Below are 25,647 nucleotides of genomic sequence, written 5' to 3'. Positions count from 1 at the left end.
TGGTTTTAATATGAGTTTATAAATAAATCAAAGAAAAGTATTGTCATGTTAAAGGTCGTTTAAAGATCTCATTTCATCTGCAGAATTAACTCTCCTTGAATACTTTTTTCTTAATCCTCCATAAATACACTCACGTCTAAGCTAGCGTATAGTTTTACCTTTCTTTGCTTTTAGATTTACTAGAATAACAGGGGGTCTTATAATGAACGTGTTTTCTTAATAAAATATTAATTATTTCCAGTCTTGCTCCTCGCTTGTATGTGCAAGCTCTATAAAAGGCGGCTTGTAAAGTACTTGTTTTTCACATCACGAGGCGTGAAGGTTCTTATTCTGTTCTTGTCAATCAATTGCAACCCGTCGTTAAGGTCTAGAACTTCGTTAACAATCCCCGTTTTGAATTTGCGATGGTTTTTTGTTTTTATTCGGGCTTCAATAGGTATAGAGTGTTTGTTTATTTAGTAAATACACCTAACATTTATCATTTTACGATTAGATTGTATATTTAAGAATTAAGTTTAAAAAATAGCCTAAGACTCTCTAAGCTAGAGGCGAAACAATTTATTTAACAGCATAAATACCTGACCTACCTTCTCATTATTTATGAAAGGAACGAGTAAATAAAACTTCACGAAATTGCTACTGAAAGGCCGCTTAAGCTAGCGGTGTGAGCTCTCATTGGGTAGTAATTACATTCATAATTGTAAATATATGTGTGAGCAGCAAGCAAGGTATGAAGCGCGCCGCAGCAGTTCGTAGAGCAATTTTCACGTCACTGTGCACTTTGTCATTATGCATCAGGATCGTGACGCCCCGAGACAACTCGCAATTATTATGTATGTAAAAGAAATTCTTTCTGGCGTCGAACAGCGAAAAACGTGTGGTATCCGCATTGTAAGTTCTTTTTTTTATTATTTAACTTTTTGAAGTGGTTGGTTTTGTATTTTTAAGGATTATAATATAATGAGAAAATAAATGTAAACAGTAAATATAATAAAACTTAGCTGCCACAGGATTGTGTATACTATTATTTAGATTTATTGACTTAATTTCATTAAGTAGCTCGATTTTATTAGGGTGTTCGCCAAAAATGTTAAATATTTTATCGGCTCTACTCCTTAGAAGTCGCAATTCCCGAAGTTCACATTATTATAACGAGGTAGCGGCACTAGCGGCTCGGCGGCGAGTGCAAAGCAAACTGTGCCCACGGCCGCTCGAATAACCGATACTTTGGCGTAATAGCCACGATCCAGGCATGCGATAACAAGTCGCCGATAGCTGAACCCGTATTTTATTTATATATCAGCTCGCCTCTTTTTCAATAACGCCTTTTCCCTCTCGCAGCGGAAATTTTGCTCTTTTATGGCATGGGGGCTATGCTCGTTATTTACTAAGGTAATTATCCGGCTATAATACTGAACATTCAACGGACAAATTGCCAATCTAAGTGACAGTTCCCACTAGTAGGCTGAATGGCGAGTTTAACCCGGCAAGTGGCGCTATTATCACATTATGGTCATTCCTCTGTGTAACATGTACGGGTTAATTTTATAAGTTGTACAATTTTACTTTAAGCATGTTGATTATAAGTTTTTCTGATATTGTAAAGTTGAGACTTCATTATTAAAATTTTCTGAGCAACATGCCAGACAAACCTTTCAGACAGTCTTCTGTCTGCCACCCTCTCTATTGCAAAGACCATTTTAGCCCGAATTTTAAACATGGCTGTGCAAAATATGAACACAGCTTGATAAATGGTTTAACGATAAGGACAAAATAATTTGATGGTGTTTTGTGGAGACGTCTGGCGATGCGACGCAGCAGTGGCGACGGTGACGCCCCGGGCGCGAGTTCATTAAGGAGCCAGTCGCGATGCCATTGTTAACGTTTTTAATTCACGTGTCCAGTGCACGCGCCGCCTTCCCCCTGTCCGGAGACTGCTGGGAAATCTCGCTGGAAAATTAACGCCACAATTTTTATACCTTTTTTCTCGTTTGCGAGGCGCTTCCATTTTATTTATTTCACGCTTCGATCGCGCCGCGGCGTTTAGTTAGCGATTTTATTTTTATTTTGTTAGAAACTTTTGTAATTTCCGCTCGTTGTTTTAACGCAAATTTCGTATGTTTTAAATTTTTGTATCTAGTAATTATTTACCTTAACTTTCAGTCTGTCACTATATTTTGGTATTTCAATTTATGCTTGCTATAAAATGGTGGAGGGAAATCCAAATCTCACGGATGGGTCAACGAACCACTAAAAAACTCAACTTACATCCGTTTTGTTTAGATAGAGGTGAACAAGGCAAAAAGTTAATTGTTTTGATTGCCAATACACAAACACGTCCGGCCGTCCGTCTGTTGCAAGTTATCGCCTTAGAAAAGCGTCCGATCTTAATTAGTTTTCACGTCTTTGAAGGCGCCTAGCATGATACAATCTCTCCCTTGCTACAATTTGTTTTCCTTTGGCACTCTGTTCATGACACAAAAACACATACCTTTTTGTTTCACTGAGTTTTATTTGGATGTTTCCCGGTGATGTATGGTGATTGGCTCCCTTGTCCCAGCGCTCGTGTATCTTATTTATCATCGTGATAATTCCCCCGGCGTTGGCTCGAGAAACAATATTTGAATGGCCGACGCGTTTTCGTGCTTGACGTTTTGAATGTTTATTGATTAGATTTGTTTTAAAACAAATTAAAACACTACGCCGCCGGCGAATTTAATTAAAGCTGTCAGTACGTCGACCCATAGTGCGAGCTGCGGTATCTATGCATTATCTATTTTTTGTCGTACACCATACAATGCAATGAAAATATTCTATTGTTGAAACACTGAGATAACACGTCCTTACCTTGTAAGTTTAACAGAGTTACGATGAGTCGCCGTTTCGTCCGTGGGTTCGTTCAGTTATGATTGTCAGTCGGCATACCGTCGGTTTTTTGTTGCAACACAGATCCTTTCGTCCAATTTAATATTTACTGCTTGTCAAATATTATTCAGCCCGCTACGCCTTCTCCGGACGATACTTGTAATTTTTATTTACATACCGCTTGTCGAAATTCATTTTTTACGACTGCAATTTGCCAATGGCCGACTCGTTGTAGCAATTATAGAATAATGGCTGCCCGGGCGTCGGTTAATCATTTCTTATTTGAGCCATTCGGAATATTTTTAATAATTACTCAGATAATTCTGAGCCTTCTTCGCAAGTTGTTTTAATTTAAGTTTTCCGGCCCACACCTTTTGCTGGTGTAGGCTTATTTATATGAGAAATAATTTAAGTTGTAGCCGGTTAAATACAAGAGTGGCTCGAGTTTACACACAGTACGCATACCTATCAGCTTTCTTGCCGTCTGACACCTTATAAGTAGAAATGTGAATCTACAACACTATCTACTTATAGTTTAATCATTTTATGTGTCTCACATTTTCAAATAACCCTTACTTTGTGTCAAAAGTCCTCAGGCCATCGATAAACAGAAGCAGTGGCCGCGGCAAATTGAAACCCGACCGAGTGTGAAATGACCCCCGTCCGACTTCCTCCCGGTATACCGACATATTTAATACTTCTTTTCTTTTTATATTGACTGACTGCGTATGACAATGCTTGTTTTCAAAATTTATATATCCCGCACAATAAACATTCTCTTAAATGTACAAACTTCTTTTAAAAATACGTTATCTTAATCGAATTCGAATGATTAAAATTATGATATTAATCAAAAGCAAGTATTGACCTCAGCTTTGATCCATCTCTTATTTTAGAAGTTTATTTTTATATCCTATCTAAATAATCAGGTGGCGATGACGCATAGCTTGTAAAGTGGGCAATTTATTTATAGATACACGTTCAGATTACTAATTGCTTTTCCTTTCCTTAACACTACAGTTACCTTAAATGCTTCCATTTAACAACCACGAATCAAGGTATAGGTACAGATTCATGCAATCAAGGCGAACAATTTCAAGTATTTCAGTGAGCCGCCGAACAAATGAAGCTCTAATCACGCCATCAAAATTGAATGAACTGTGAAATCACAGAGAACTTTTCCGAATGTCGTAATGAGAGTAGCAATTTGTTTTTCCTTACAAATGGGAGCTGTTTTCACCTGACTGGCGCAACAGATGAAGTTTGGTCAAAGTTACAGGCGAAAAACTTGTTTTACAACTAAAGTTAAGCGATAGACGGTAGTCGCTTGCTTCCAAGTGTAGAATTCGAGAAATTGTAAACGAATAAAAAAACTTTTGCCAGTTTTTGATATAGCTTACATATAGATCGCATTGGGTTATCATTTTATGACTATTTTTTTTGCACCACACAACAGGTCCTTATTCAGAAGCGGGCCTTACCAGTAGGGTACTTCAAGTCAACGATCATTGTCGCCGCGTCGAGGTGCAGTCCCACGCGGCATTGGGCCCCACCGCTTAATTATCTCAACGACTGACGCTTTCTGTCACGTTCACCCTACAGACATTCACTTTCCTCTTCATTGTCGACATCAAACGCTCATTTTACGCAGCTTGTCAACCATAAAGGGTTACTGTCCTAATTGTTTCCATAAAAAAATATTGCCGTCATTTAGATAAAGATGTGGGCCATTCGATATAATAGTACCTCGTCTTAATTTCGGGTCGTTTGATGGATCACATTTTCCATTAGCGCTGGGAATGTCTTAATTTCCTCGTAGTTGTTGGCTAAGTGGTAGGCAGGTTTATTCTATCAATCAACAGCAAGCGGCGGCCGGCGACAAGGCGAGTTATCACTACAAAGTGGCATCGATTGATCGCGTCACGACCGCCACCTCTTATCGTACTAATTACTGTGTATTAGAGAACTATTTTGTGGGAACCATTATAGAAATGTCAAATTAAAGACTGTATATAGCAGGCTATTTAATATTGCTTTTGTTGTGAGACCATGTCATACTCTCTGTTTGGATTTGACATGCAATAGATGGTGACTCAAAACAATGCGCCTAATATAGTGCTACTTCTACTGCCAAGATGCTTTAAACTGACGGTAATAAAACGAAAGTTAATCAGACGACAGCTTTTTTACTGACCCGTATGCAGTAAAAATGTAATTAAACTGAGTTAATGCAACTTCAATCTGCTTTGTAATGACGTCCATAATGCTACTTTGTTTGCATTTCGTTGTAAAGGTTTGTCTCGATTAACTGAAACCATCCAATGTGATGTCTACCTTAATCATTCATTTTTTATGATAAACTTTTATGCATATCGCTTTCAAATTTTTTTTTTGACCTCTTTATAATAAGTATGAGCATTTTAAAAAGTGTTTCGCATTAAAAGTGTAATAAAGTTTCTGCAGCTTAAGTTATGATTCGAAGAATACATTGATTTTATTCTCACCGTGTTTGGATATTCAACGAGTTTGCAGTTAAATTAACCTTGTAATAAATAACAATATGTACTCAAATGAATTTGTACTTATTTCAGTCGATTAATCGCTTAAAAAATTTACTGTGATTTCGGCATTTCTAATTTAACCCGAAGATGGAATACTGAGGCGTAAAATTGTAGGGCAAGACGGGATGATTTTCGCGTCATCCAGACATAAAGGGCGTAATTGTTGCGCATCGACTGGAACTAATACGGGAGAAATGGAACGAGATAGGAGCTAAGAAGGATCGTAGAAAATAATTTATCCGCGACGGTAGAACAAAGGGCGGGCCACAATGGAACAAAGAAGCACCGGAACGGCCCGGTTTGTTTTCTGACGGAAGCCTAATATAGGGAATCGATTGGTCGTAGAACCAACGAAGGGTACGCTCGTTTCCGTTATACAATGAAAAAGCAAGAAATCAGTGTAAAATTGGGGCCTAATGATTTTGATCGTTTAAGAAGTGAACGTGTGTGGACGGGACTTTTGTTAATTGCTTAGTTCACGATACTTTGAATAACTAATCTCTCCATATTATAGTAGTAGGTAAAATTTGTTCCTAAAGGATCTTTGAGAACTTAAATATCCGCTTGTTCTACGCATTTGGCACGTTTCGGTACGTTCTAAGCCATGGTCTTATGAAGAGATCGTACTATGCCTGTTTACATAGCTAAATCTGTTGACAGAACTATAACTTTGTTATTGCTTGTTTTTTTATATAATTATTGCTACCTCATCCATTATCATATTTTACTATTCTGTGATCAAAGAGATTACCTATAAAAGGATTTAAATTATGTTAATGTTAGGGGGTAAGCAAAAGTCATTACATACTAATTTAAGTCTTGTATCAAGGGAGAAGAGATTTCAAGAGTTGAAAAGAAAGATCCAAAAAATAATTGACACTATCTTAGACACAGATAAAGTTTCTGCAATAAAACCTGAAGAGCTTAGTCGACAGTGTTAGACGTCAATTTTCAGCAAATCGTTGGATAGGTGACAGGGAGTGGAAACGTGAGGTTTACCCCTGCAAGTAGTGGTGGTTGCCGCGCCCCTCCAATTTTTACATTCAGACGCTGATTTTACGTTTTCGAATTTCAAACTTAGAAACGTGATGCGAGTGCAAAGTTTGTATCGTACGGACACTTCTTCTAATATTAAAATTGTAAGAAGCGAGACTTTTTGCTCACAAGCGAACGTGTGGAAAACTTTAAATGGATGCAGTTCTAAGTTTCATAGTATAATGGCAATCCACCTGTGTTCCTCATTATTTTTAGCACTCAAAAATAGTGGTATAGTGAGTATAAAATTAATTCACGCTAAATTATATCTAAAAAAACTTTTTCTGTAGTATGTTTAAATCGTTTGGGCCCAGCCATAACTTTATTCCGTCAGTTGATAGTATATAATTTTACAGCAGGGATTACTGTTTAATAATAAGAAATTAATTTCAGCTACGCTTAACTGAATAATAGCATCGTAAAAGATTCGGGTTGTTATTTGCCAGTTTCGAAGAAAATTATACACAACGCGTTTCATTTATTTTTTGATTAATTAAAGTTCAACGGAGTCTTGATTGTTTAACACGCGTTGTTAGTTTAAAAGGAGTGTAATCATTATTATAATCAGTCAATGGCTGTAAAAGTTCCTTCTTTGGTATTGGCTTGAGTTTGATTTGGTTCTAGTTTAGCCAAGTTGTTTCTCGTCGATACCCTAGGGAACCATCGAGTTTCGCGATAAAGTCGGGCGGACGGCGCGTGACGCCGCGGCCGAATTATGTCCCGCGATAAAACTCCTCGTGCCTCCAGTTACGGGCAAGTTTCAACTGGGCCACGATGCCCGTACTATTTTCTATTCATTATTATCGGATTACAGGCGTACCGATACGCCCGGCCGTCGTGGCGTGCACGAACTCCCGATACGCGAGCAAACCATTCGGACCAGCACAGACCTCTATCTATCAAGATTATCCTCCAAGACATACACTCTCAGGATACTAAAATCTTTTTAGATTCAGGAGGTTGCATGACTAAAAATTATCTGTCTGATGTTTCAGTGTCACAAGATATCGAAATATAGGAGTATTTTGCATTTGCACGCAATTTTATATGGTTTTGCAATATTTTGTATGAACACTACTTCACTACATCTGAATAAATACCACCTATACTAAACTAAAACCAACTACATACAATCATTTTTAGAGATTTCTTCCAATTATGATCTTGAGAGTACCTCCTATCCATATGTGATATTTTGTTTAGTTCAGAAAGTCTTTTTAATGGATGCATTTAGGTCATGCTGAAAAAAGGAAAATGTCACTACCGGATACTCCATATCTTTCTCTGTTCCTCAGATCACCATAGAAAGATTTCCCATTTCTGACCTTTATTTTACTCCTAAGATTTTAATTATAAAAGTCACAGTACCATAAGGCACTGGATACTGTATCTTGCCAATCTGGTTGTCGTAAATAACGCATCGGGGCGCACGATGTCGTCCGAACGTCTCCTTTCTGTTCATAAATCTTGTTAATGAGCGACGCTGATCGTATACTGGATTAGATCGCGGATTAAGCCGATAGTGGTTCCTGTTTTCCGAAGTTCGCGCGGGAAATAGAAATGCTCCCCTTGTTTTTCGGAAGATTTAGGTAACTACACCAATGTATTTATTTAGCTTCGGTCGCACTCTATTAGTACGGTGGTGGTGATAATTTTGCTGTTGTTGGTAGTTTGTATCGGCCTTTTCACACAAAAGTGCGATGAAAAATGGTGAGTGAGGTGTTTAATAAAATATATTCCAGTATAATAAATCTCATTTGTACTCGAAAATAGCTCTCTAAAGTGAGTCAAATTGAATTGAACTCGATTATTCCGCGGAATTTACGCCCAGGGCTAGGTTTGTTAAAAATGTATCGTTTTGTAAAATAACGAGCACATCTGTTCTCGTTCAAGCACACGCATTACACCGGGAAATGTTGGGTTTTATGTTGAATTGTAGTGCTTTTATTGAATCGCAATATTTCAATTATTGCTGTTATAAAAATGTGAATTATGAAATATAGTTTTATAAGGTTGCTTTGGCTACAATGGTTATACATAGGTACTTAGTATACTGAATAACTGTAGACTTACTGTACCTTTACTATTATTAATTTCAAATGAAATGCCGGCATAGCGTTACTTCTTATCCACCTGTCCATAACTATGAAAAAAATATCTAATCCATGGAGTTGAAGGTCTAATACATTTATAATTCGATCCTCAATTTATATTAGGTGTACTAGATCCCTCCCACGACAGCTGAACTAAGCTTTTGGGTGGGTGGATGTATAAATCTAACTAACATGCGGTGAATATCAGGGACAAAGACGATGTCAGCCGAACTGAAGGAGCTTAATACAAGGGAATAGGTAGGCCAGGTAATCCAGCTTAGGGGGGGAGGATTACACGTAAAAGCCTAATGCTCTGTACACCGCGAACACCGCAGTTATTTGATCCTTTCGCGTCTTAGTAGAGGTTCGGTTGCAAATTATTGTTCACGCCACAATAGGCGACGTTGTACAACGCAACAATGCGTACTGGGGTCTCGTGCCTTAAAAGACGAAGTGCCATTATTAATGGTCGCGCCGATAAGAACATCGGCATGCGGCAACGTTAACTACAAAACGAAGATATTTTGTTTCTCAATGTGGGAATTCGTATCTATTTACCATCTTAGATGGGTTCTGTGTGTTAAATTAGAAAATTATCAACAACATTTCATTTAGGGATTCTCACCTTTTATTGCAAAGATGCTGCAATCTTGTTTCTTATTGATGCATCTTACGTGCTATAAATACACGTCCTCTTTTTTATTTATTTTCTAGCCTGCTAAATAGTTGTTATACGTAACACTAATTCCGTAAGACACTGATTCCGGGAAATAACTTTAAGGCGGAATTCTTTCCCAAACTCAGTTGAATTGAATTAAACATTAATCTAATTTCAGGTGGTATATAAAGTTGCTTGTAGTGAAAATAAGTATACCATTTGTCCGTAACTTAAATAAACATTCTCAAACAACCATATTATTAAAATAAAAGGATTAAACCTGAATTCATTATGGAGGACGGTTTATTTTCAAACATTCCTCTCTTAATGTAACGTATCTGTGCAAAAGCCGTTCGTGTTAATTTAAAAAACAGCAGATTATGCAAATCCTAACATGTAGGTACAAAGCTTATTGTTTGAATGTAACCCGTGCGTGTAAAACATACTCGTGCAAATTGTTCAGGCCATGTTGCTTTATATCTAAAATCTTAATTTATTCAAGTATTATTGAGAGTACCTCTTCTAGTAATTATTACATACTTATCTCTTTTAATTAGTTTACATTTTTACGTATATATTTTTACATTAGACACTATTTTATATATTTCAATCTTGCGAATGCATTCCCCAGCGGTCGCGACTACTTTTACAATTGCAGCATAAGCAGCATTGCTGTGCTAATTGTATTTACCTACTATAGTACCATATCAAATAACTTTGAAGTGGCTAAGTGAAATAACGTGCCAAGCGGTACCAGTGTTTAATTTGACGCCGATGTCTTCGGCACCTTAGATGTGGCGGGACAGGGACACGGCGGCTAACACGCCATTGTTTGCAAATAGCAACAACAAACGTGCACTTATCCCGTTGCTACCTCGACAGAGATGCCAAATACCAAAACAGCTACGAGTGAAAAAGCAACAAAACAAAACTTATTTTACGTCACGAAAACACTATATCCGTGTAGATAGTAGATAGGTGACAAATTTTATAACCCAATTTAATAAAACGACGGAATTAATCGGAAACTGGTGTTGGTGTCAGTTTTTCTCGTGTTGCCACGCTTATTGGGATGGAGGAAAAAGTGGACTTTAGCTGAATATAAAGAGGCTCGATGCGAGAGGCGGGCGCGTGAGATGTTATAGTTTTTGCTATGAAACTCGCCGCTAGCGGTGCGAGCGAGACGTGTCCGTGTTTTGTGCTCGTTTGGGTGAAAGACATGCCGCCTGATATTGCTAAATGGATATAATAAGCTACAAGCAGCAAGGTTTTGTTCAGAGTTGTAGCAGTAAATACGTAGGTATCAAAGATAATAAACCACATAGTTATTATAAGTTCTTCTTTATCAGTATCAGTGTTATAAGTTCTTTTTTAAGTTAAAGTTCACAATCGAAAAACACTATCCATTTGAAAATAAAACACGCTTTTATTCTAAAGCTGTCAGTATATTGTGCGGGATAAACGCACAGATCTCCAACGTCCATTGTCCCAGGAAATCAGCGCCGACAATCTTCCCGGGATCGGGATCTTATCCGGGAGTCCCGGATCGGATCCCGTCGCGCTGCCGTTCCCGGATGTCCCGCGACGTCTGCCAGGATTATCAACACGTACTACTGTACTATACACGTTTTTCCTTCTTTGTTATTAAGCTACGTCTGCAAACAAACGGTACTTTGTAGTTTTTCTGTTACTACTTTGAAACTATACGGGTCTTAATAAGAAATGAACAAGTTTGTGAACAAATAGAGATTCCTCGGTTATCCTTTGTAAATTGTTCAACTTTTAATTTTGTTTTGGCAAAAGATTCTTTTGAATAAAATAATATTGTAGTCCTTTGTTTTCGTTTTAAAATTAAGGACTGCTTGCATTACTACTGACTGGCTTTAAAAACTAGGTAAGTAAACTGGTGATGTATTTGGGATACATACCTAATCATGCATTATCCAGTGCGGATTGTACCGGTACATGGAATAAAAAATTGTGTCAGCCATTTTAAATTCTCAGTATTGTAGTTAATCTCCTTAGGTATTTACCTTTACTTTAGCTTTCACTTGACTGTTGATTTTACTTTTAATTAATCGGCTTAGAGCACGATACGTTCTATAAACCTATTAACTCAGGTTTCATACAAATGTTTTTATCCTTTGTGTCATTAATTAAAAAGGTTTTAACAAAGAGCTTTGAAGTTCTGTGACTAAAGATTTATTTCGCTCTGAAACTATTTATTTGTTTTACTGTGATCAAAGTAAATTAATATAGTTTTTGCTTAACATTAACTATGATTTTCACAAAAAGATTATTCTTTGGAATATTTTCCTATGTCTACTATTATAGGTAGTTAAAGCCCGAAATGTGGCTATACCGAAATTTAGCCAGCGACACCTAGGTGTAACAGCATTACGGCCCTTAGCCGTAACAGCCGTGACAGTTGAATATCCTTCGTAACTCCTAAACTCAGTAATAAAAACGAATCCGTTTCATCCGTTTCATTCGTAATATCTTGTATTTCTTTATTCCTACTGACAGCTGATTAAAACGCGTAAGCAATAATGTAAGATCTTTAATGAGCGTTTTCAATTGATGTGTTCTAATGAGGGGTAATAAGCTGCAATTCTCATGTGTATGGGAATAAAAAATCATTGAATATATCCGTTACTTTACTCGGTAATCAGCCGGGAATCTGTATTTCTGTAATACGATTATCGTAGGTGAAGATGGGCTGCTAACTTATGCTCCCATCTTGTGCTCTATTGTAGATGAACTTAGACCTTTCGTAAATTTCTGCCTGTGGTATAAGGAGGAAATGTCTAAGGTATGACTCACTCTGTCAATATCCTGGTGCCCTTTAGCATGTACTGAATTGATGGTTGCTTAACAATGACGTAGTTTTTTATTAGCTTCCAAGTATTATGGGTCCCTTAATTCATTCTTGAAATTTTGTTTCTGTATCTTGTACTTGAGGCTTCTGAGGCCGTAAATTAATGAAATAAGTGATTTTTTGTTCCCTAGCAGTTTGGGCGTGAATGTGCTTCAATCAAAGTTCCTTTAGCATTTATAATATAAGTAAGGATTTGAACTCCCTTGATTAAACCGACATGATATATGCAGGAAGCTACCGCAAATTACCAACATGCTATTTCTTCCTCGGGAATTTAAATAACATTGATTTAATCAGTTTCAAGAATAATAGTTATTTCCCTGGCTAATGATAACTAGTTTATAGCTTTATAGTTTAATTACTGGATTGCGTTCTCGTGGTTATATGTACGTGCCCCTAATGACGATTGCTTAGGAAAATAAGGAACTATAAACGGTTTCTAGTGCACATACTAGTTAATTAGCCTGTAACCTCACAGATTCCTAATTAGTTTATAATACGCAATATTTCATTCGTGCTTCCTACATGGAAATAGGGATAGTTTGCATGGGTTAATTCTGTGGAGGGAATAATGTAAGAGGTATGTTTGTGTAAGTACTCTCTTACATGTGGGTCAAATGATAATGCGTCCTAAGTAAACGGTGAAACTTTAATGCAGGGTAAAGGATTTTGATTCATTATGAAAACAGATTCATTTTGGCAAATGCGATGTTCTATTATGATCTTAACATCGACAGAATCGCAATTTCCATTGAAAGCTTTTAAATTTTTGAAATAAATAGTAGCATACAAGGAATTACCCCATCTTTAAAGTAAACCTATTATATCAGAATATTAAAGGCCATCGTGTGTAAATTGCAGGTCTGGGAAATCCACCGAGTACCCTTTAGGGTGGATGAACCCTTAGGTTAACAGCCTTTCCCTTAAATATTTTAATTGCCAATAAAATTACCCGACGACGTGTACATCTGATTGCACCATTAATTCAGCAGTTATCTACCCCAATTTAATTACTTATTTACATTTAATATCCCGAAAACGAAACGACTCCTGTCATTCAACCGCCGAAGTCCAATTACTTTACTCATAAATTAAAACACCTTTAAAATGTTAATGGTTATACAAGGGAACTACTGTAAGACGGAGCGGTTAATGAGCTTAGTATGTGGAACAACTGATTGTGTGTGTAACCGCTGTTGTGTATGTTATCCTTAATTGATTTGACATGTCCTCTGCTCAGTGGGTTACGGCTCGTGCTAACAAAAATAAGGGCGGTCTACACTCGATGGTATTCCGTATGATTGCTACTGATCCATTGTTTGTTCAGCTAAGTACCGTGGCAGTTGATACGGTTTTGTACGTGCTTTTACTGCGGTACCTTTGTCACTTAGTGGAGCGAGTTTGAGCTCCCTTGTTTTTGTACCGTATGTCGGTATGGTGCACAGATGAGCAACGGATGTGAGGGATTAAAGGTACACTTTGCTGAAAGAGAATTGTTAAATTACTCTTTGCTAAAGTATAGTGTGTTTGTGTACTTACAGTTTTTTGTCGATTCGTAATGATTTTGTTTTATCTCTGTGAAATAAATAACCATTCATAGTTAGTTAAATTATACTATTAAAATTGAAATATTAACAATTTATTATTTTGGATTATTTTGTCTGCACCTGCAGTTTCAAAAGGCTTTCTGTCTTTAATCATTAACTTACAACATTGCATTCTGTGTGTGATGGACTCGGTTTCTTCAAAGTTAAAAGTATGCTCCTTAAGCTTTTTCTCGATTCTATTCTCCTTATTCCGTCCACGGAATTTTTATTTTATTCAAATGGCACAGCAGGTGCATGCATTAATGAAGTTCTCTCACTATTTCAACGTTTAGTTGACCAAGTACAGACACACTAATGTAGGGTAATAATAATGATGTAATTAAATACCTGCTACGCTATCATAAACTTCTACATTTAAGTCACATCAACCGTATCCTTATCCACAATTCTATAAAGAACGAATTCACACGCATGCATAAATTCCCTACCATGCAGAAGTCAGATAAAAATGCGAACGGACACTAACCACTCACAATGAGCTAGATGAAGTGGCATTTACATTGGTAATTTTAATTAACCGAATGATAAGTTAAGCGATAGGCCTTAGTACACGCTATCTTATGAACTACTTATAGTTAACGCGGGCTATAAATAAATCATCCTGACTGGGTAATCGCGTCTGGACTTCAGAACTTGTCGGATGGTCGTCGAGTAGTTGGCGCAAATTAGCGAGTGCGCGGCGCGATAGCGCTGTTTGTAAACAGGCTTGGCCCAAGTGACGAGTTGATAGCGTCACAGCACTGATAAAGTACTCGCATGGAACCTAGCTTACACCCTATCAGTGTATTTATGTTGCTCTCGAAACAGATATTGGTAAAACATCGCGATAACGCACTTACTTAACCCCCTCTCTTCTCTGTTTCAGGTAATGCAGCTTCTTTGTGAAGCGCTGAAGTGAATTCTAATGTAAGTTACAAGTGTTAGTTTTAAAGGCAAATATTGATTTCCAGATAAATATGCTAAGTTTCATGTAAAGACAAACCCTTATTTCCTCAGGTGTCCATTATATTGCAGAGCCGAGAATAACTAAAAATATTAACTACAAATAAGTTCAAGTCGTTAAAATAATATCGTGTTACTATGGAGTATGAAATCGTAAAATCGTATGAATCTCATGAAATTAGTATGAAGCTTCTCATAGTTTAAACCACTGATTACGGTTAGAGTCGCGTGGCTGCGCATCTTTCGTTCTAATTATCAGCACCCGCCCCATAAAGCCCGAGGATGTAATATAAACTCCTCTAGTCGTGCAGCTTAAGACTCGAGAGGGAGACAACCCTATACAAATCTAGGGTGCTCATCTCTCCCTCTGCGATGCGCGCCACTCGCTGCAATGTTTGATAGTAATTATCCACCCCGGATAGCTGTAATTGCCCTTTCAACCCTTCTTTGCACATTTAATATTCAGGGTAACAACTTCAAATTGCTTACAAAATTTAGATATAGATTATTTTCAGTTTAGATAAGTTGGACGCGGTTATGAATTTTAACTGTTAGGCATGGAGGGGTAAGACGTGACTGATAAGAGAGCGGCGCGAAGTACAATGCTCGGCGGTAATCAAGTGTTAGTACAAAGTGTACCAGTTCTCCCCTTAGCGTTTCTCGCGCTATCACTTCCTACCATTATCGGTTTGGTACGCAGCGAAACCTGGCCCCTTAACTAATGTCTCCTTTTGTGACCGCAGGGCCGGTTTAATCAGTTGTTTATATTATTGCCAGCAACTGCGCGATTTAATCGTTCGTTTACCGTTTCTCATTGTATCTCGTTAAATGGTAGCGGCTTTTCCACGGCCCCGCGCCATGCGGCAGATAGAAAATTTATAGGGGAAATGTTCAACCGGCGATATTTGTTTAGGATTAAGAGATTCAGCTGTGCGTCGAGTTAAACGATAAACAAAAGCTGTGTCACCGCAAACTGCTGTTTGCTTAATTGTACATGCATGATAACGCGCTGACGGGCCCATGATTTCGGGATTTTAAAGTTTCAAGAGAAGGCTTAAAATATCGCGTCAGTTTACGCGTACACGGCAAGAAAGTTACGCGTAAGCCCGAGGGATTCCAACCTTAACAACAATTAGGCCAGACTTTAAATTTAATTAGTTGTGGCTTACTTCGTGGGTGTACCTTAGCATTTAATAAGCGCATTCCGTTTTCTGTAGATCTTAGTTGCAGATAGCATGCTTACAAGGAATAACAGAAATTCGTTTCCATCTAACTATGCGTACATGTACATTGTACAGTGCTCATGGAAACCGTGGGTCTTTTTGCACAGTAAAATACCGCTTTAGCTGCTTTCTCGCAAATTAATAGGTGTAATAAAACCGATGCAAACAGTAATACGTCAATTGAAATACAAAGCATTCGTTTTCCAGTTACGTCCGTTTCAAAATTGCTTGCGCTTTATTGTGTAAAAACTGAACGCATTGCGAACACAGTGTCGTGTATGTGACGGGCGGGGTAGCAGTGACCGTCGCGTCGATGTCCGGTGTCGGCTGGGGAAGACAGTCCGCGGCGCGCCTGACGCATCCACATTAAGATAATCGAATGACCGTCCATTCGTTAGTTAATTAAACACGATACGCCCGTCGTCGCGATCGTACCGATTAATGACCTCAATTAAGCTAATCAACTCTTCGCAGATTTACGTTCGTACACAAATAACGTACGACAACTGTGTCGTTTGTGCCCCACCGATGGAGCTGACCCCATGAAAAGCGATTAACAGTCTATTTATGGCGGATGATAGGTGATATTTTAGGCGGCGCAACACAAATAGTTGAATTAACAAAATTACAAACACCTGTTTCCCTAATGCTATAAGTCGTTTATCAGACGGCGTATCGTTTTACCAGCAAATGAAGTCGTCTTACTTATATGTTAATCGTTAGATTGATGGGATGTTCGTACATACGACGTACACACACATATCTATGTTCTTATGATAAATTCATTTAATAATACAGTTATTTTACATGCATGTATATTGGACAGTGACATACAAACGGAAAAATAAACGTCTACATAAATTAATTATCTGAAGCCTCGCTCATGCTGATTAAATGTGTTAAAAATGCAGGGTCTCATCAACATAATAAATTGGCTTCCGTCGGCCTCTTGTTAAGCCCCTTTAGCAAGCCTTTAGTTATTTGAAAATAAAGTTGTAATAAACTTAATACTCGACACACATGTCGTACAAAAATCTCGCTCTCTAGAACAGTGGCAACAAATTATATAAGCGCCAAGTCGTTCCAAGATCTAGAAAACCAGAAAAGCCATGTCACATAACGTTAGCAGTTTATCGAGGTAGTTCTCACAACGCGTCCCCACACGTTCTCTAATTCCGTCCATTGAATTCAAATTGAAGAGTAAAATGTCCGGACATTGGACTGGGCTGCCGTGTATTGGAACCGAGCGTTTTAGCTAATAACTTAATTCCTCTGGGATTGGGCATGTGTGTCGAACGATGTGACCTGTGTTTTGAGCGGCGAAAAAACATTATCCTATTATACGCAACATATTTTGTTTGGCAACAAAGATTTTAGGATTGTTGAATAGGATTTTACTAACTTTTGTATCCGCTTTCACAGAAAAAATTTAAGCAATGTTTCAACTAATCATTCCTTTTAAAAGCGATACATTGTCAGCCTTTACTGTGTCTTTCAGGCAACTCAACTGTAAGTGTCAAACTAAGTATACTTTTGAGAATGTAAAAAAAGCTCTGCATATGACGAAAAACCTTGCAAGTAAGCGAGAGTTAACCGTGGTGTAAATTACCTTTACAAACACCTGCAAAGGTATTTATGTACTTGTGCCTCAATCAAAATTATAGCTTGTGTGGCAATAGGTAGAGTTAAATTCTGACCCGGGACAAATTCGGCAGGGTATAATCTGGCTTAAATGAATAAGAAACTAAGCAATATACCATTCCTCTTTTACCATGCAGCAAAATATTAACGAGTTTCAAAATATTTCTTCTTACAAACTACAAAGTTTGTACTTAGTAGAAATGGGCCCCAAGTTGCACGTTATTGAATTGGCTCAGCTACTCCATTTACTGGGCGAGTCATGAATATTCCTCATGTGCAACATACTCGTACGCGGACGCTCGTGAGTTTCGTTTTACGCCATTTAGCTGTTTAGAGCAACGGCAATTCTCTGCGAATTGAAACGCGGTAATGACCATTGTAGGCGCCTAGCGTAAACGCTCTTATTTGCATCGAAACGTGTTCTAGTGCATTGCTTTCCTCGTCCCGTATTGCAAGTACTAGGAATGCGGCCAGTTTACTACCTAGTTGATTGCTTATGTTTTAGTGGGAAAGCAAATCTGGTTTAATATGTAAAAAGCAATTTAAAGCTTCGACGAATCCGATTAGTCTCCGATGCGAATCGTAGTTCAAAGCCAAATTGCTCCTTTATCTCTCCAATTGCCAATTAGACTATCAAACGCTTGGCTTTTCGAATCTGAATGATTAGGCACTGTAATGACCTTTATGGCTTCCGTAGTTCTGTCATACTTTTCCTATTACTATTTATAGAATACAGCTACTATCATCTCCGTACGAGTATATTGCAGCCTATTAGATCTTTTGCTCCATATATTGGTAGTCTTATCTTTACACGTTCGAGTGCACTCATAATTTCTGCTAGCAGGGTGTAACGGTTGGATCATCTCCGCGTTTCGTGCTCAAAGGGATCCATCATGTTCTTTAGCCAGCGTAAATTGGCCTACTACGCCCCTCCCGCATTCCACTCAAGAGGAATCTAATGATGGTTGTATCTGAAGTGTCGGAGTTCTCGTTCCATTGGTTCTTTATATCGTGCAGTCGGAGCCCATCGCGGTCGACAGAGATTAATCGACCGCCGCCTCAGAAGGTCGTATTAGCTATAACGGCATCCGGAAAATTGCTCGATTTTTCCACTCACGCCCCTTGTTGCCGCGTCTGCGTCTACATATTGACAATAAACCCTATACGATACAATATAAACCGCAACACTTCACAGTATACAAACTTCAACTAACTATATTTATGTCACCATTGTTTAAAATCTGAAGTAGGTTAGGTTTTGTATGTTAAATGTTGTATCAAGATCGTTTGCTCATGTTTAAACGTAGTTCCAGGAAAGTGGATTACTAGTTAGAGAATTCATGTAGGCGTTTCATAAGTTGTTTTATTCATATTCCTACAATACCTGACGGATTAGGTCAATTAAAATTTAATGCTAGGCCCTTAGAATTGAGAAACTAGTATCAACTTTGATTTTTTGTAGTCTATCTATAGATACGGATTACAAAGTATAGCAAGAGTACTATAAATATAAAATAAGAACTATAAAAAGTTCACCAGAACAAAACTTAGTTCCTATTTCTAAAACACCAGTATTATTCTGCAAAGTCTTACGCGTAGTTTATTCAATATTTAGTCTGTCAACTCGGCCTCACGAATAGCAAGTCATCACATTTTTTCGTTTGCATTAGAATCCGCATACACTTGACATTTCCTTAAATTTTCATCAAACGACAGATATTACCTCGTCAAGATTTGTCACGCGAGTTTTTATAAAACGTATTTTTATTACTTAGACACTTACTGTGGGGCAAATTGTAAAATATGGACGATTAAACGCGTGATTTACTCCTGCCGTCTGGTTGCACACCGTGCGGATTCAACTAGGAAATTATATTACACCGAGAAATGATACTGAATGGATTCTAAGGTTATTATAATTCGCGTAGTGTGTCCGCGTTTTAAAAGATGTTTATGATAGCTGTAACTGCGAGTTATGTCTACACTAAAGTAATAAGTAAGGCTCATGGGTTACGGGCCTTGACTGGAGTTGAACTACTGGTTGTAAATTTTACACTCGTTTACAGACCTTTATAAAAAAAAAACATGGAGAAAGTTTTCAGACAGTAAAAAACTTTTTTTACTTAGGTACAGCCAATAAAACGGTTATTTCTTTTCCTGATAATACAATTCTCTGAAAAGCTTTTCTTATTTTGATGCTATGCAATAAAATCTATCGAAAAATAATTGAAAGATGCCAATGTGAATTCATTTTATGCAGTTATTCGAAGCTCTTAGCTGTAATCGTAGCTTCAAAGCGAATATCTTTAGACGATACATTTACGGCAGATCATTTCACTTCTCGTGAAACCTTAAAGTGCAGCTTTTAAGTGAGCGGGTGATTTGAGCGGTTCGTCTGTTCCAAGTTTGAGCGCATCTGCGTAGTCATATAAAATTGCAATAAAATAATAAGCTTTCGTATAACATTACTAGTTATTCAAGGAGAGAGAATATTATGTCTGCTTAGCATATTCTAAAGAGTTACAGCAGCATAAGAATATTTTAAAACCACGTGAAAATGTTATAAAATCAAGCGTTGTTACACTTGTCCAGCATTCATTTTAGAGATCAATTTTGGGTACATAAAGTATTCTCTGTAATAAACTCAAATTCGCGGGCAATTTTCTGCTGATCTCGTGGCCCTTGTCTTATTATTCACTGAGCGTTTCTTCTTTTGTGTCCGGAGCGATATCAATCTGCGATCGTCGGCGCGTAGTGACGCCTAGGGCTTCGGTCTTCACCTATCTACGTGTAATTGCAATGCCCTATAGGGCGAGACTGGTTTTACTGCTACACATACCTAATGCCCATACTGAGAACGTGTAAGTCCGTCCGTCTGCCAATTAATTGCCAGCCTCAGTGACCAGTACAAACGCCGAAACTATAAATTTTGCCTCGTGATGACCGTGCGATATATCTTTATTGAGTAGAACATGTTATCAACAACTTTATTTCTTTTTTAACGCACTGGACGTTTTTATTCGAGTTTTACAATACGCATTGGATTCGCCAACGTGTTTAATGGGCCTATATATCTTGTATTTTAACAACAGTCAGTGTTCACATAAATTCTTATCTAATAGACTCAAATCGAAAATGTTAAACTGATTTTTAAATAAGTTTGAATCATGATTTTAATCTTTGTCTTGTAGGAGATAAATTTAACTGCGATTTAATTTAATCAAAGTTTATTTCCGTAAATCGTGTTCTGGAGAAATTTTAATGGCACTATAAAACTAAGAATCTTGCTTTATGGTTGTACATTGTATAACAGCGCTTTATGCATTCACTAGTCAACACATAGCGAGAATTGCAAAAGAGTATCACGTTTTCCATATATTTATGCGTTTGCAAGCCTGATGATTTTGAGGAGCAGTTTGCTGGCAAAAAATCCCGCGTGTCCGCCGTGTGACGTGTGGATTTACATACAAAACCGCGGCCATGACCGGTTCAACGATAGCGTGGCATTCCTAATCGGTGGACGGCTGTCAATCAGCATCTTGACAAGCCTTCGCGAAAGTAACATGTCCTGGATCACTGGCCACAAGATCCAGATTAATGTTTAGCAGTAATTTGGGTAACGGTTGCTCATTGCGCATTGGAATGTGTGTCTAGCATACTGCCTTTTTTACTAAAATTGTACATACTATATATTTTTTATCTTTTAGGACATCACACTTTATCTGATTTTATTATAAAAATATTTGGAAGATTGTTAAAATTCGATTACACTGTATAACGACGTCATAAAATTACACACGATGCGGTTACAAGATACTACACCTACCTGATTAACCAGTTAGAAGGTACTTAGACTCTTAAATTAAATAGAGAAAATACTACCTAAACCGACGTAAAGTAATTGAAATGTTCAGCGACATCAACGTAGTCAAAAGCGAGTTTATATGGAACGTAGAAACTTGAAATCCACAGGTTGACGTCTGAGAGACGCCGCTAACTGCCGGACACAACTCACACAACTCGGACATTGTTTGACTAATAGCGAACCGTAAACTAGCGGAGTACGAGTCCACTTTCCCATATTGAAGTTCTGACGGGCCCCGGGCTCAATTGTTTGATTTGAGATATGCTATGGGTAATAAAGGAGTATTGGGAAATTTATCGGACAATCGTAACGTGTTTACATCGCCCGCATTTTATCTAAGATCGAACAAATTACTATATCGGTTTGATGGGAATATATATTTGAAGATCAAATACTATTCACAGTTAGTTAAGACATATTGGTATCTGTGATAGCTTAGTTAGATGAATACGTAAGATTATTGCTATGATCACAATACTTTGCTTGCGAAGTAATGATCATTGGAGATTCATGTTGCATTTGCGATTTGTATTTTAAGCGAATAACTGCTTTAACACAAATAAAGTATTTTTATAGTGCAATTACTAAATTATTTGTGTACTTTGGTTAAACTACAAAACGTGAAATACTGGAGCTACAAATTCACAACGGTCAGACAATTTGTCGTGCTGACGTTACCGGGACATAACTCTCTGAGGGCTATTTTGTGAGCCGTTAAAATGGTGCATAAATGTACGTTTGCAAAATTATGACTCTTATTCGATCGTTAAGAAAATATTTTCTAGATTCACATATTGTAGAAGTCTTAACCGATATTGCAGATTGCTACGAATACAAATACATCATGTTCGAAGTAGTCGTATATTAACAAACTTGTTTCTATTGAGCAATTTTGATCAATGACATGCAGTCCTAACAGAAAATGGTCTCAGAGAAGCAGTACAATGGAATGCATGCGATAATCTATCGACGCTTCACAAATAAGCGGGCGCTGCATATTTCGCGGACAGCGCCGCAGCACCGGCGACTAGGACGGGCCGCTACAGTCGCGTAAAACGATAAGCTCTGTGATTTATGACTTATAAACGTAACACTTCCGCAGGCTTAGCACGCTAGATTTACACAACAATGCCTGACTATTCTGTACTACACTACAAAAGGTCGCGCTAAAGCAGTCGTTCTCCGTTCCACAGGACTATTCATTCATTCATTCGTTAATTCTATTTATGAATGTCATAAAGCCCGGCCAAGTACTACCGTACAATCTGTGGCCGATACAGACGTGCACACTGACATGTTTATGTGTAATTGTGATACATAATGCTACGCCAACGTCGTACCGAGATTTATCGCCTTATATTACGTAGATCTGGTAATGGTGTCTTCGCAATGTACATAAAACATGTAATGAGTATAAACATGCATATGACAAACACCGCCAGGAGGTTTGCTTACTCGTTAATTAACTTATGCGTGTGCCAACAATAAATCTACAGAATAAATAGCTTATATCATAATAAAACAAATAAAGCGTTAAACGAATAGGGGAATAATGAACAAAACACTATATTATGTTGGTTTAGACAGTTTATGACTTAAACAGTTATGGCTAGGTTAAAATTATGGTACTTGGAACGTTTCTTTACTTACTTAGATTTATAGGATGCAGAATAAAGTTGAGATATATTTACAAAATAAAAATAACAAGGAGATGTTTGGTAAAAGATATCAATCTTAACTGTAAAAAGTTGCTCGAATAAAAGTAGGCAGAATCGAAGCGTTCAGTATAATAATACGCTTTTCCTTTTATGAAGCAAATCTCTCGCGTTAAACTTATCGTCACTTACTACTTACAAAGCCAAGCTTCATCGTTGCTACTACTAGACCTATAGATCACTGTCACTACTTATTGTATTGTTTACTAGGTAGGTACCACTTATCTTAACTACGTCGATTGGTAGTCCTAATAGCCAAGTTAATGTTTGTGAGATATTTCTCAATTAGGCAGTATTTAGTGGGTATAATTTCACCGAGCTATAGGTTAACTTAAGATACACTAATCAATGCTTGTAACAACAAATCTGCCTGAGCTATTTATATTAGTATTACCGTCAGTTGCACAAAGCTCCATTAAAGTCAAAGCTTCATTAAATCCATTGCTGACACTTTTTATCTTGTTGACAAAATAAGAGTCAGCAATAGATTTAAAGAAGCTTTAGCTATAATGGAGCTTTGTTGAACTGGCGGTCTGTTTTGTACATTAAAATAACCATAGGTACATAAATAGGTAAATGAAAGGTGTTTATAAAACTCAAGCTTTCATTATTTCACTTCTTCTATCTGCTTGATAGCTGATTTCGGACCTTCTTCATAAAAATGAAAACATAAATAAAATTGTGGCTTATGATTGTTTCGCTAACAACATCGCTAACCACTGCCAGGTTATAGCGTCAGCGGTTTCAATAAATTTCCTTTATAAATTAATCCGTAGACTTCCGTCTGTGTGGCGGTTAGCCGCAAATTTCAAATATACCTATCTAGGTAAAAATTGAAGTTTACCAGGTGTTACTCTTATTTGAAATGCCTCGTTTAAGGTAAAGTAGGAGAGTAGAACACTATTGCTTGATCAAAATATGATTAATGAGGATTTTCTAAAATGGCGTCCACCAGGTGGCAGCACCGAGTCGTCAGGTCCAGGTAACTGTCAAAGTGCTTATCTTTACTATGAATAGTGAACGATTTTAGTGTTTTTTTTTATTTTATAATTAAAGCTCTGCATTATTGTTTTACTATTGCGGTTGAGTAAATAAAAAAAACTAAATCATATTGTGTTAACAAATTTTTCAACAAGCTTTTCCTTAGTACCAGTGACTTTTGCACCCTCTCTCTTAGCTCAATTTTTAGTTCGGAAACCTTATTCTGACCGTAGTCCATAATAAAATCAATAACACTTCCAAAATAACAGAATTTCAATAAACAATAAGTTCGGCACCTACAATTCCATACTATTTGACAGCTGTTTGGACCTGACGCATACGAAGCGCCGCCTGGCGGCAGAAAAAGTATCGAAAACCCTCATTGCAAACATATTTAATTTATTCTCTCAAATCAGCATATTAGTTACAAAACTAGTAAAAGCTCACATGACAAGCTCTAAGCTGTGCATCTTCAGAAAATCATAAATTTAAATTAATGAGTTTTCAACATTATAAGAACATTGTACTCTTCCAACAACGTCCTTACTAATCCATATCTATTGAACTTATAATTAAAGATTATGTTAAGATATAGGGAAGCCTTCTACAATATTAACCTTTAAAATAAATATGATATAATCCTCTTTGTAGACCGCTAATTAATGCGAGAAAGTTCCGTAATTACTGCGCTCAAACTGTAAGGTGCTTAAAATGCTGCTGCCCTGCCTTCCTTTAGTACCATCTTAAGAAAATAAATAGATGCAAATTGATATATACTTTCAATAGATATTTATAGCCTCTAATTTCTTCTTTTCATAACTAGATTGATATCAACCTGATAATTCATGAGATTTCGTAAAAAAAATGGATTTCCTAACTTAGTCTAACTTTCGTCGTTTAGTCTAACTATCGGTTATGTGAAACCCATCCAACATATCAGTAATGACATTTCTATAAATGCTTCTTAAAAATACTTAATACTTCTTAAATTTTACTTAAAATACATAATGTTAAGTGCTTAATTTGAAACAATTAACGCTAGACCTGCTTTCCAATTCGACTTATCTTTCTATAAATTAGATTCTATCTCAGTAATACAGTCGTAACACCTTATTAGCTAGTCAGTATCAGTGCTGACTAAAACAACAAGATCTAATCTCATAGATAGCCTTAACACTACTTAAGCAGTACTAAACTTAAAGATTAACTTACGTTACATCATTATCAACTTGATATTCTAAGCGACTAAGTGAAACTTGAAAAGGAAGAAGGTACTTAGAAACGTGCCTAATCTGATTTTCAAAAGCTTTTTTGTACCATCTAAATATTAGCCGAGGTCGACTTAGCCTAGTAAAAACCTGCTTAGTAAGATTGGCTAGTTACCTAATGTAATGGAAAACACTTCCAAAGACGCCGCCAACATTATATCTTGAAGGTAATGTAGGTAGAGGTACTACGGCTATTTAGCTCGCCCAGATTCGACTAAACACTAAGACTAAGAAGGCACTATCGGAAAACGCTTTACTTTTATTTTTGTATGTTTTTAGAATATATCTTAGATTTTAGTACATGTTTTTATGTTT

General features: G+C 37.2%; 1 protein-coding gene and 1 long non-coding RNA gene across 2 annotated transcripts in view; both read left to right on the top strand.

Annotated features, from left to right (window-relative positions):
• Nucleotides 1-24,455, top strand: part of LOC135117059 (uncharacterized) — a 162,620-nt gene extending 138,165 nt beyond the window's left edge. Inside the window, exon 2 of the long non-coding RNA XR_010276620.1 lies at nt 24,066-24,455. This is a non-coding gene — a long non-coding RNA (uncharacterized LOC135117059). The remainder of the gene's footprint in view (nt 1-24,065) is intronic.
• Su(var)3-3 (Suppressor of variegation 3-3) overlaps nt 1-25,647 on the top strand; it is a 223,690-nt gene that overhangs the window by 176,635 nt on the left and 21,408 nt on the right. The window lies entirely within an intron of this gene.

Source organism: Helicoverpa armigera, chromosome 7 (genome assembly GCF_030705265.1).
Source record: "Helicoverpa armigera isolate CAAS_96S chromosome 7, ASM3070526v1, whole genome shotgun sequence".
Taxonomy (NCBI): domain Eukaryota; kingdom Metazoa; phylum Arthropoda; class Insecta; order Lepidoptera; family Noctuidae; genus Helicoverpa; species Helicoverpa armigera.
The sequence above is the reverse complement of the archived record's forward strand: the minus strand, read 5'-3'. Positions and strand labels throughout refer to the sequence as shown.